This window comes from Dasypus novemcinctus, chromosome 8, assembly GCF_030445035.2.
Source record: "Dasypus novemcinctus isolate mDasNov1 chromosome 8, mDasNov1.1.hap2, whole genome shotgun sequence".
NCBI classification, from domain to species: Eukaryota; Metazoa; Chordata; class Mammalia; order Cingulata; family Dasypodidae; genus Dasypus; species Dasypus novemcinctus.
The window spans coordinates 103,437,695-103,450,265 of NC_080680.1; the positions used below are offsets into that span (position 1 = coordinate 103,437,695).

The 12,571-nt window shown below is 42.5% G+C and overlaps 1 protein-coding gene across 3 annotated transcripts in view; it reads left to right on the forward strand.

The window, feature by feature from the left end:
• ASTN2 (astrotactin 2) overlaps nt 1-12,571 on the forward strand; it is a 950,369-nt gene that overhangs the window by 779,561 nt on the left and 158,237 nt on the right. The gene's annotated exons all lie outside the window — the stretch shown is intronic.

Sequence of the window (12,571 nt, forward strand, 5' to 3'; positions counted from 1 at the left end):
ATCTATGGTAATCTTTATGTAAAGTTAACTGATTTCGACATTAACCACATCTATTAAATACCTTCACACTAAGATAGATTAGTGTTTGATTAAATTACTGGGTGCTACCGTCTAGCCAAATATACAAATAATATACAAAATTAATATACAAAACCATCACAGCAGGTCAGGGAATGCTGTCTGGAAGAGGTAGTCTCTATGCTGAGAATTTCTAGGATTAGTAGTGAGGAAAATTGTTGGATGGGAGAAGAGTATAACAAGGAGAGGAAATAATGTAAAAACTCTAGCGGTGATAAAAGTATGTCTGGAGCAGAGAGTATGGAGAGAGTGGTGGGAAGATGTGATGTTGGAAGGAGAAGAGGAGGCCTGACATTAGCACAAAGACATCCATTGTGTCAACCTGGGAGTCAAATGGAGTGTGGCAGAATCTGTGACCCAAGGGGCCAGAGTTATGGTGGGGTCAGGTAATCAGGGCAGCCCAGGGCATGGTCTGGAAGCCAGAGCAGGCACCTGAGTGGGGCAACTTGGAGAAGCTTTAGGAGCTGGGACAACATCAGTAGGAGCTGTACCTGTTTTTAGTGTTGCTAGCAGGTCAGAGCCTCAATAATAACAGCTGATGCCCAGAGAGGGTGGCCGGCTTGCCAATTTGCACAGTTATTGTCAGAACTGGGATAAGTTCTTCTTGGGAAGCTCTTGACTGCTCATAGACTTTGTGTCCAAGCTTCAGTCTATCTTAGACTAGCAGGTCCTGGAAGGGACTCTGTCCAGAACTACATACCCAGGTGGCATGTGAAAAAAAATGTTCCATGGACAAGTATGTTTGAGAAATGCTGCATCCTAAGGCTGTCTGGTGCACATTAGCATATTAAAGGCTCTGAGAAGTCCTATAGTAGAGCAATTTATTAAGTTTTGTTTAATTCAGTTTTTCATAAATTTATTTGACCACAGGGAGAAACCTTCTCCTACACACACACACACAAATCAGTGTCAGTTCATTTCCCATTGAGCATGTCTCTGTTATACTTGCACTAATAGGGACTTGGGACTGGCAAAATAAGGCTAACCAGTCACCCTGTCTCTTTCTGAGGATGTGCATATTTAGGGAAAAACCTGGGGCAGAGAAAAGGATTCAGTCTTTGGAATCAGATCTATGCTTGAATCTTAACTCCAACATTTTTTCAATTTGTGGCATCAAGAAGGTCACCTGGTCATCTTCTAAACAAACGTTCTGAAGTTTAAATTTTTTCAAGGATTGCAGAGACAGTGCAACCTAGTGTAGTGGTTTATTATGAGAATTACATTAGCCCATGGTGGTTAGCATTCAGGCTTTGGAATTTGAGAAATATGGGTTTGAATTTTGCTCTGCCAAATACAAGCTGTATGTGATAGGAAAGGAACTCGATCTCCCTGGGGCCTCAATCTCATCTGCTATATAATGGGACTGATAGGAGTAGCTAATTCATAATATTGCTGGGCAAATTAAATAACTTTGTGTAAAACATTGAGCACAGTGTCCGCTATATAGTAATTCTCAAAATTGCTCCCTGTTATTTTTAATGCATTAAAACCTAGCACTCGATCCACTACGTGAGATGGATGGGAGCTGAAATATGGGGCTAACTGAAAAGAAAAATAGCTCCTGGCCTGAGGGTCATATAACCTTATCATTTTGACTCTGTACCTTTTGGGAAACAGACAACAGACAGAGCCCTGTACAGCAGTGGCACAGTGGGTTGTGTGCTTACTTCTCTAATATTTTTTCATTAGCAGAGGAAGATGTGGCAAGAAGGGGGTTTGACTGGTTCTAAATGTCTTCTTCCTGTCACCCAGATTAACAAGTTATTCTGTGGGGCTCTTGTCACTTAGAGGAGAATGGCTTGAAAAGTGAAGCTTATCCTTACTGGGGAAATTAGGTGCCGTTTCTGTGATTTATAGAGCCACAGACTGAGTTGCACAATTTCTCTTACAGCAAATGGGTGCTCGCCAGTTTGTATTTCTTAACTGTGCAGGCTTATGAATGGAGGGATCTGACTCAGGCTGAAACTTAGAGGAGGGGTTGAGGGAGTTCAGGGGACATAGTTTAGGCTTGGATATTGGTGTCTGTATTAGTCAGACAAAGGGGTGCTAATGCAAAATACCAGAAATCTGCTGGCTTTTATAAAGGGTATTTATTTGGGGTAAAAGCTTACAGCTACCAGGCCATAAAGCATAAGTTATAAGTTACTTCCCTCACCCAGGTCTATTGCCACATTTGCTGGGTTTCTTGTATCTTGGACATTCTACTTTTCTTGTGTTCTATGATTTCTGCCTGTGGAGTTTTACTCTCTCTCTCGTGGCTTCTATTATGTTGAACCATATGAAACTGATGACATTTGATGTACAAGAATGGCAATTTCAGAGGGCAGTATCTTTGTTCCATTTCTACCTGTACTATGAAAAATCCCAATATATATACCAAAGGAGGGGAAGGAAGGGTATAAGTAACTTTTATTTTTTAATGGTTTGTCTCCCTCAGGGTATTTATTTGGAAGCTTTATAATGTACTTGTTCAGAGCACAGGCTCTAAAGCTAGATTCCCTGCACTCAAATCTTAACTCTGCTAGTTACTAGCTCTGTGATCTTGGGTATATATGTAAAATGGACAATATAGCTAATGTACTTAAGGTGGTTGTAAGGAGTAAAATGTGTAAAAGGTTTAGAATAGTGCCTGGCTCATGTAAGTACTCAATAAATGTAATGTTACCACTAATATCTTTTAGTACATTGAGACTATTGTTTGTAATTGTAAGAATATGAGATTTAGAATGGGATGGTCAGAGTTCAAGTCCTGATTCTACCCCTTTTTAAGTTGGGTGACCTTTAACAGGCTATTTCACCTCTTCAAACCTCAATGGTTTTCATCAGTAAAATAGAAATGGTAATGGCAGAATCCACCCCATAAGGCTGTTGAAGGGTTTATTTATTTTTTTAATTGTTTTTGTCTTTATTTATTTATTTATTTTAATGTTACATTAAAAAAATATGAGGTCCCCATATACCCCCCACCCCCCTCGCCCCACTCCTCCCCCCATAACAACAACCTCCTCAATCATCATGAGACATTCATGAAGGGGTTTAAATGAGATAATGAAGGGGTTTAAATGAGATAACGAGTGTTAAAGTGCTTAGGTTCTGTTCTGTTTGTTTTCTATCAAATGGTGGAATAGGCTTGAACCCAGACCTGAAAGTGGGAGACTCAGGTAGTAAATGTTAACTGATTTGAGGAACTTGCTTTATTCTCTGCCAGGTTCTTAAGGTGTAAACTTGGATAAGTCCCTTCCCTTCACTGGGCCTCCTATTCTGTGCAAAGAATTTGAAGGCCAGTATCTTCTCAAGATTGTTCTAGACCTGAAATGCTGAGGTTCTGTGACAATGAATATGTATGTATGTGCTCCACTGCCATCTGGATTCTGGCATGTATATGTAGTTCAAGGTTTCTGCTCCCCTTTGTTCTGGCTTCTCCGTGGTTCCTATATCCTCCAAGCACTCTTTCAGGACTGTTGCAGTTATGTATAGCTATGTAACCCTAACAGATAAAGGCATAAAATATTCAATATCTTTTTATTGTTCTCCCTAAGCAGTTCTGGCAATTGACTGGACTCAACTGAGTGGCTCTCCCGTGGGGGTCTCATGTGGTTGCAGTAAGGTGCAGGCTAGTGCTGGAGGCATTTAAAGGCTTCTCATTCACATGACCAGCATATGATCCTGGCTGTTTTCTGGGACCTCAGTTGGGAATGTTGGCTGGAATACCTACCTGTGGCCTCTCCATGTGGCTTGGACTTCCTTGCAGCATGGTGGTTGGGCTCCAAAAGTGAATGTCCCAAGAGACAGGAAGTGGAAGCTGCCAGTTTATTAAGGCCTGGGCCTGCAAATTGCCACAGCATCACAACTTTTGGTAAAGCAATAACACAGCCTAGACTGAAGGGGGAAGGAACTTCCATCCCACTTCATGATGGGAAGAGTGTCCAGGAATTTTACGATCATGTTTTAAAGTCAGCATGCCTGCCTTTCTGCTCTGTTTGGGTATAAAGAGGCTTAAGTCAACTAACACTACCCAAATTTCTCCCCAAATGTGTCCTCACACATGCTCTTTAATTATTTATTTGTTGATCTGTAACAGGATGACTAAGCAATCTCCTCACTGTCCAGACACATCAGTATGCCGTGGTCCATTCTCAAAGAATGGGGGTTCCAGTCCCTGAGAGCTGCCAGGGAAATGAATAATTTGGTATTTACTGCTGCCATTACAAAGGGGGTGCTGATGAGCAAATATGAGGTGACTCATGTGGGTTCTATCCTAGAGTTGCATGCTGGACTAGAAAGTTCTATTTCTGCTTCTGCACAGGCTGTGCTGTGAAGTGCTCTGCGATCCTTCCTCTGTTCATTTTTTTTTTTTTTGAAGATTTTTTAAAAAATTTTTCTCCCCTTCCCCCCGCCCCAGTTGTCTGCTCTTTGTGTCTATTCTCTGCATGTTCTTCCATGTCCACTTCCATTGTTGTATTGTTGTCAGCAGCACCAGGTATCTATATCTATTCTTGTTGCATCATCTTGCTGTGTCAGCTCTCTGTGTGTGCGGACGCCACTCTTGGGCAGGCTGAACTTTCTTTCGTGCTGGGCAGCTTTCCTTATGGGGCGCGCTCCTTGTGCATGGGGCTCCCCTATGCAAGGGACACCCCTGTGTGGCAGGGCACTCCTTGCATACATCAGCACTGTGTGTGGGCCAGCTCCACACGGGTTAAGGAGACCTGGGATTTGAACTGCAGACCTCCCATGTGGTAGGCTGACACCCTATCTGTTGGGCCAAGTCTGCTTCCCCTCTATTCATTAATCCTACTCTTTCTCTCCTTCTCTGCACGAGCTCAACAATTAGTCTCTCTACAAAGCCAAAGCATCAGCCATTTTCCCTTCCTCTCATGTCTCCCCAGGACCCTAGGACTGTCTTATTTCAGACCTTCAAGAACTTCCTGGGCAAAAAAATCTTATCAATCCACTTTCCTCCCAGGAATGACCCCAATTTCCTCTAAAAAGAACTCTTCCACACCCAACTCTAGCCCTTTTGCAATGGCTTGAAGGTAATTTACTCCTTGTACAGTGAACAATTGCATTCTGGAATCTCTTGCTAGAAAAGAAAAAGTAAGCGCAATCACACAACTTTAATCCCTGGCAGGCATCCTACTACATAGCTGTGGAATCCAACACATGTATTTTAGCCCCAACTGCATGTTAAGTCTTTCGCTTGGAGCTGGGTGTACAGAGATGAATCATATATATGTTCTTGCCCTGGAGAAGTTCACAATCTCATAGGCAAAAGGACACATAGTCAAATTACAAGGAAAAGTGAAATATGCAAAACTTGAATGAGAAGAAGGTGAGACAAATTTCTCAAGGTATGTCAGTGTGTTAGTAGTCAGGGAGAGTGTCCTGAAGTTCAGCAAGAAAGAAGAAGTACGGAAAAGGCATTTCAGACCAAAGGCATAACAGGTGGAAAGGCTGGGGTTGTGAAAGAGAAAGCCATTCTAAGAAGTTGGGAGCACTGGGTCAGAGAGTGGGGGTAGTGGGGAGAAGAGACACAGACTGAAGAACAAAAGGCTTTGAATGTCAAGCTAAGACGTGGAGGCTTTAAGGAGAAGGTGGTGGTACTTTTGAAAGGATTCTAGTGGGGATGGAGTGGTATATGCAGTTATGTTTTAGAAAGTTTCCCCTGGTAGCTATGCAAGGATGCCATGGAAACCTTGAGGTTGGAGTAGGAGGCCAGTCCTGAGGCCATGGCAATAGTCTGCAGAAGATGCATTACTAGCCTGCAGGGAGAGGGCAGAGGACTAGCGATGGCAGGCTGATGCTGAGACATGGGGGAGAAAGAGATGTCCATATTGATTCCCTGGTTTTCTGGTTGGAGGAACCAAATTGATGGCAGTCCTTGATCGACATGGGGACTACAGATAACCTTCAGAAAGAAGAGAATCTCTCTCAAATATGTATTATCTTTGCTTTTATCATTCAGCATTCCATGTGAGCTTTTAATTCAATTCAGCAAAAACTGACCAACCTATGTTGCATGTTAGGCTTTGTGTTAAGTTGTGGGAGGAGGGGCACCCGGCTTGCCTCAGTGGCAAACAGTGCGGCAAGAGGTGACACCGCCTCTGCCCACTGGGCCTAGACAAGGTGACCACGCCTGACTAGGCCTTTGCTGCTAACGGCTAGCCGGCACCGCCCTCCCCCTTCCTATCTCCCGCCTAGCCCAGCTCTCACTTCCCCTCCCCCCTCCCTTAAACCTAATCTCTTAGTACACTGTTTGCCCAGCAACAGCTTACAACCACCTATCAGCTTAGTAACAGTGTCAGCCTATCAAGAGTTAGCACATACTCTACTGGCCAATCACTAGCCCAATGCCAGAACATTGCCTTATATGGAAACAGCATTTGCCCTAGCCAATCAGAACCTGCCACAGCACTCCCCAATCCTATGAATCTGCATCCCCTTCCACAATAAACCAGACTTGTGCCATCAGCCTGTCTCCGCGACTCCTTCCTGGGTCGTGCGCCCTCCACGCCTTCGGAGCCCCCGAGGGAAGCCTCAGTGGCCGTACGAGGCTTTCTTCCCCATGCCAGGGACCCCTCTCGTCCCACAACGGGACCCCACTCGTCCCACAACGGGACCCCACTTGTCCCGCAACAGGGACCCCGCTCGTCCCTTAACAGGGACCCCGTTTCGTCCCTCATTAAGTCTTACAGGGGAACCAGGGTGTAAAAAAGTAAGTGTCTTTTATCTCTGGGAGGTCTTTCCCCTCCTCATTTGTGCATGGGTTGGCCCACCAAATGACCAAGCTTATTAGTAGAGTGGAGAAAACAAAATCCTTTAGGCTTTGAATGAAGACTTCAGGGCATCTGTTTTGAAGTCATACAGACCAGAAAACATCTGAATATTAAAAATAACAAACTTGATGTCAGCCATGAGTCTGTAAGTTTTAATTAAAAAAAATAAAGTATGGTAAGTATAGCGTATGGAATTTAACTCATGGGTTTAGTGATATTCTATGTAGAATAGCCCAAATACCTTAATCAAATATAGGGTGTTTACTTAGAAGTGTAATATTTCTAAGACATTGTCGTAATTTTTATAGCTATTCCCACAGCCTCCTGTGCATGTATTACTTCATAACATTTGAACCATAATAATTGTAATGGTTTGTTTGCATGTGTCTTCACCCTTAAACCATGAGCCCTTTGAAGTTAGGGACTGGGTCTTGTTCATCTCTCTTCTTAGTATCTAGATAGCGCAATGCATGGATTTGGAAGTTCAGTGACTGCTTATTGAACTGAATGAAGTCTTCAAAAGCATATCATCTTCCTTCTCATTTTACAGGTGGGGAAAATGAGGCGTAGAGTGAGGGACCACGTTTTGCAAGTTCACATAGGAAAGCAACAATAGAGTCAGGAATAAGTCCTAGTTTATTTTTGACTGCTTAACATTTTTGTGGCTGCTTTCTTCTTCTGCCTAGCTTGGTTTGCTAGCTAATTAGCCAGTAGTTGGAACCATTTACAAGTTATGGAAATGCAAACTTTCTTTGTTATGAAAACCAATGGCCATGTAAATGTAGCCTTTGTATTAAGTACAAGATTTATTTCCCAAGTCCCTCCAGTTAGTAAAAGCCAGGAATCAACAATACCTCCGTGTATGGTTTCCTTTTCCTCTGAAAACACACACATATACACATCTGCATGCACACAGACATACACATACATGACACAAGCAGAATGGCTGAAAATGATATTTTGGATGAAATGATGGAATTTATTGTTCCTGTGTAACCTGGAAAGTTCAAAGATGCCAGGATTCAGGTGGGCTTAATTCAATCCCTATTCCTACATGGTCATCTGTAAATGGGTATAGGGTACCCATGTTAAAGGATTAAATGGAGGAATAGAGTAGCTTTATCATAAAGTTGCTCCATCACCTTGGACCAGCCAGTTAGCTTCTCTGGGCCACTGGATCTGCATCTGTAAAATGAATTAGATTAGAAGATTTACAGAGTCCCCTTGAAGCTGGAACATTCTATGATTCTCCTCCCCTGGGATCTAATTGGACTCTGAATGAGATGTTGCACAAATACTAAAGACGTAAGGAAAGCATGATCCTGTGCTGCCCCCATGCTGGCTTCTGCTGCTTTGTGAGCGCTCCCTGTTTGATGCTGGTCTTTTATCAGGGTGTGTTTTTGCTCTATTCAGGGTTTGCCTGGCCATTGCGCCAGTCCCCGTTTTGTTCCTCAGGCTTTGGGAAGGAGCCAGTGGATACAGAGACTCAGAGGCAAGATTTCTTCCCAAGAGCTGCCTGGCTAGTGAAACTCACAAAGTCCAGAGAGATTTCCTGTTTTGTTTTTCACAAACTCAAGCTCCTCTTGATTACAAAAACCACACACATGCAAAAGCAAAAACACATACACACACACCAAACAGGTTGTTCTGTCTCCTCCTCTTGTTGGAGTCTAAAGCAAAATCTTACCATTTGTGTCACTTTCACCCATTGCCCTGGACTTCACCATTACGATAATTAAGCTCTTAGCTCTGACTGGCGATGTTACAGAATCTTAAGCCACAAACAGTGGTGCATGTTAATTTCATTAGGGGGAAACTGCAAACCAAAGGGAGGGAAGGTCTGGCAGTCAACATGACCTCATGCTGTCCCATGTGGTTTCTGTCCTCATGAGCGTGCCTCGCTCTGGTGCTGGTAGCAGAATGGACATTTGTTCCCACAACAGGCTCTGGCACATTGTCGGACAGAGTTCTGCCTGTATGCCAGATGTTGGGCCAGACATTTTACTGACTTTCTTGAGCTCAGTAACCCTGAAAGCTCCATTTTACAGGTAAGGAAATGGAGACTCAAAACAATGTGAAACAACTTGGTCTTATGGCTTGTAGGTGGTAGAGCTGGGACTGGATACTGAAAATGTTTGTCTTTAAAACCTGTAAACTTTCTACTTCATAATAATGATTGCTAACATTTGTTGCACACCTACTATATAATTCTAGGCTCTGTTCTAAGATCATTTACATGCATGATCACATTTAATCTTCCCATTCAACTTGATATAAAAGTTCTAATATTAACTTTATTTTTTGGAGTTGTGAACATAGTAACATAAGCACACAATGTTTCCAAGGTCAACCATCTAATAAGAGGCAAAGCCCATTTCCCTAGACTCTCTCCTATTCTCTATCATCTACTTTACAGAACCCCTCAGCATTCAGCAGCAGACATGCCTCCACCTCTCAACCTGATATCCACATTATTTTTATTACTGTCAGCAGCACCATTGGTTTCGTCATTCTGGCTTCCAATATCATATTATTTAATAATTTATAGTTTATACAAGGAAGGCCATTAGACCGGGATGATTAGATTGTGGAGAACACACAAGTTTTAGGCTTTCAAGAATAAAAGTCATTCTCAGGACTCTTGTTAGTAGTCAGGCCAAGCTATTCTTGACCAACTCTTCTTTAAACTGGTTTATCTTTTCTCTTGCTCCCAGTTTCACCACAGATTAAACTAGGGATAGGGTCAGATGATGTGTGGGATGTTTCCACTCAAACTTTGCTTCAGTCTTACCAATCCTTGTGCAATGGCTTCTCCCCTGTTCCCCCTTCCCTGCACCCCCCCAACTTCTTATTTTTATAAAATGTGGGAGGATGGATTTGTAGAATTCTAAAGTGTCTTCCAGGACCAAGTTGATGGCTGACCCCTTTATTAGTTTCCTGTGGCTGCTGTAACAAATGTACATACTTGGTAGCGTAAAACAAGGGAAATGTATTATGTCCTCATCCTGGAAGTCAGAATTCCAAATTGAGTTTCTTTATAAATAAACTTTATAAAGCTTAAATAAACATGTCAGCAGGACCATGTTCCCTCGTAGACTCTAGGGGAGAATCCTTCCTTGCTTCCTTTCACTTCTGGTGACTTCCAGCATTCCTTGGCTTGTAGTCGCATCACTCCAATCTCTGTCATGATGTCATATCTTTTTCCATGTCAAATCTCCCTTTGCCTCTTTCTTCTAAGGACACTTTTGATTACATTTAAGAGCAAATTATATTATATAGGGTAATTTCCCCATCTCATGATCCTTAATTAAGCCATACCTGCAAAGATCCTTTTTCCATATAAGGTAAGATACATAGTTTCCAAGCCTGATATCTTTGGGGATCATTATTCTGCTTACTCCAGCCCCTTTATGCCAGAGTACCAAGTGGGGAGCAGGGAAAAGTCTTATTATTTCATCTTCTCATCAAAATAGAATTTTTGAGTGGAAGAAGAGATGCCATGGATACTTGTGTGACTCCTTGGGGTTAGGGCTGCTGGATAAAATATAGGGCGTCCAGGTAAATTTAAATTTTAGATTAGCAATGAAGATTTATTTTTCAGTGTAAATATGTCCCAAGTATTGCAGAGATGGAAAAGGTATGCCAGTAAACATGACCTCAGGCCATCCCCTCTGGTGTCAGTCCTCATGAGAGTGTCTCCCTCTGGTGCTGGTAAAAGGACAGATATTTATTCCCAGCAAAGGTTCTGGCATGTTAGTAGGAACACTGCCCCTACTGTGTGCCAGATCCTGTGACCAACATTTTATGTGCAACTGTTACATGGAACTTACTTATACCACATTTTTTATTGCTATTTATCTGAAATTCAAAGTGAACTTGGCACCCCGCATTTTTATTTACTAAATCTGGCAACTCTGTTTGAGGTTAATCCCACTTCCTTGCATGATAGAACAGAAGAGACATCTGCTTAGGCATCATAAAGATCCAAGCTAGAATCCTGCTCCCACCATTTACTTTGCCGTGTGATTTTGAGAAAATCGCTTCACCACTCTGAGTCGTAGTTTTCTCACCTGTAAATGAGGACCATAATATCTGTATCTCAGGACTGTGGTGAGAGCTACATTTTAAAAATGCACTTCAAGTGCCTTGCACTGTGTAAGTAGAGGAATGTTCATGAACATTAGCATTTATTCTAATTTTAATTCAGGAGACATTAGATCATGTTTCATTCCCTAGCAGAAGATGTGGATAGGAATATGTGACTAGAATAATTGAAGCTGCATTGTCATAGGCTCTGGGAGAAATGAGATGCAAACTTAAACACTAGCCATCTTGATACACGTCTTCGACCTTCAGATCCGTGTTCTAGGTAACTAAAGAGGCAAAGCCCAGCCCTGCTTTACACAAATATGTTGCACTTGAGTCCTTCGAACACAACATACAATGGAAAAAAGTGAGTCCTCATTAATCAGGTGTCCTTGGTCATAGCCAGTGTGAATTTTTCATTTAAAAAGCACAGAGAAAGTAAAAAATTAAAAAAAGAAAAAGAAAAAGGAAAGAAAGCGTGCACATAGAACCTGTTCCCTGGCAAAGGAGCAAGAGATCAACATTTCCTGGAATCCCTAAGTTTAAAGAGGTCTGTCATGCATTCTAAACCCCCCAGCCTTGAAACGTTGATTGAAAAGGAATGATTTCATCCCTCTATTCCTCAAGCATCAAGCACACACTGAGCATCTTCCATACCTTACCCAAAGGCAGAGGAGGACTTGATCCCTGTCCTAAGCTAAACTGAAGAAACAGCTTCCATGTTCTCTTCGCTGCCAAATATTAATGAGCAGTTTTCCAGTGTCCATTCATTTATTCACGGAATATTGAATGAATAACTGCCCTAGGTCCCCTGAGAATAGTCGTGGTCCTTGCCCTGGGTAGGAGCCTAATCTGTTGGGTGAGCCAGACAAGTAAATGTCATGGTAGGTGCAGTTTAGGGTGTTATGGAATCCAGAGCAGGAGCATGATCCAGGCATATGCAAGCCAGGGATGTTTTCCCACAGAGACCAAAAGAAATAATTGAAGTGCGAGGGAATATCCCAGGCAGAGAGGACAAAGTGTGTGTGTGTGTGTTTAAGGCAAAGAAGTACATTACAATTAAATAGAAAACTGATCACCATTTAGAGCAGGGGTTAGCAAACAATGACCCAGACCAATCCAACCCCTGCCTGTTTTTGAAAATAAAATTTTATTGGAACACAACCACGCCCATTCATTTAAGTACTATCTGTGCTGCTTTCATGCTACAAAGGAAGAGTTAAGTCATTGTTACAGAGACTTCCTGGCCACAAAGATGAAAATATTTACCATCTGGCCCTCTACAGAAACATTTTGCTGTCCCTGGATTTAGAGCACAGTTAAAATAGATTGATGGAAATGTTAGTGGTTTCATGGGCAGGGCCTGTGGAGTGCAAAGGAAAGTGGTAGAGTGCAAAGGAAAGTGAAGTTGGTGGTGGGAAGTGAGACTGGGGAGGTGGCCAGGAGCTAGAGTGTGGAGTGTAGCCTTCATCATGAGGGTTGTGGGGAGTCTTTCAAAGGTTTTAAGACGGGCACTGAAATGGCCAAACTTCTGTAAGAAGCAGAATACCAAGGTGTTGAAGAAGGCAGGCTCGGGAGCCAGACTGCCTGGAATCAGATCCCAGCTCCATCACTTACTAGGTGCGAATTTTAGG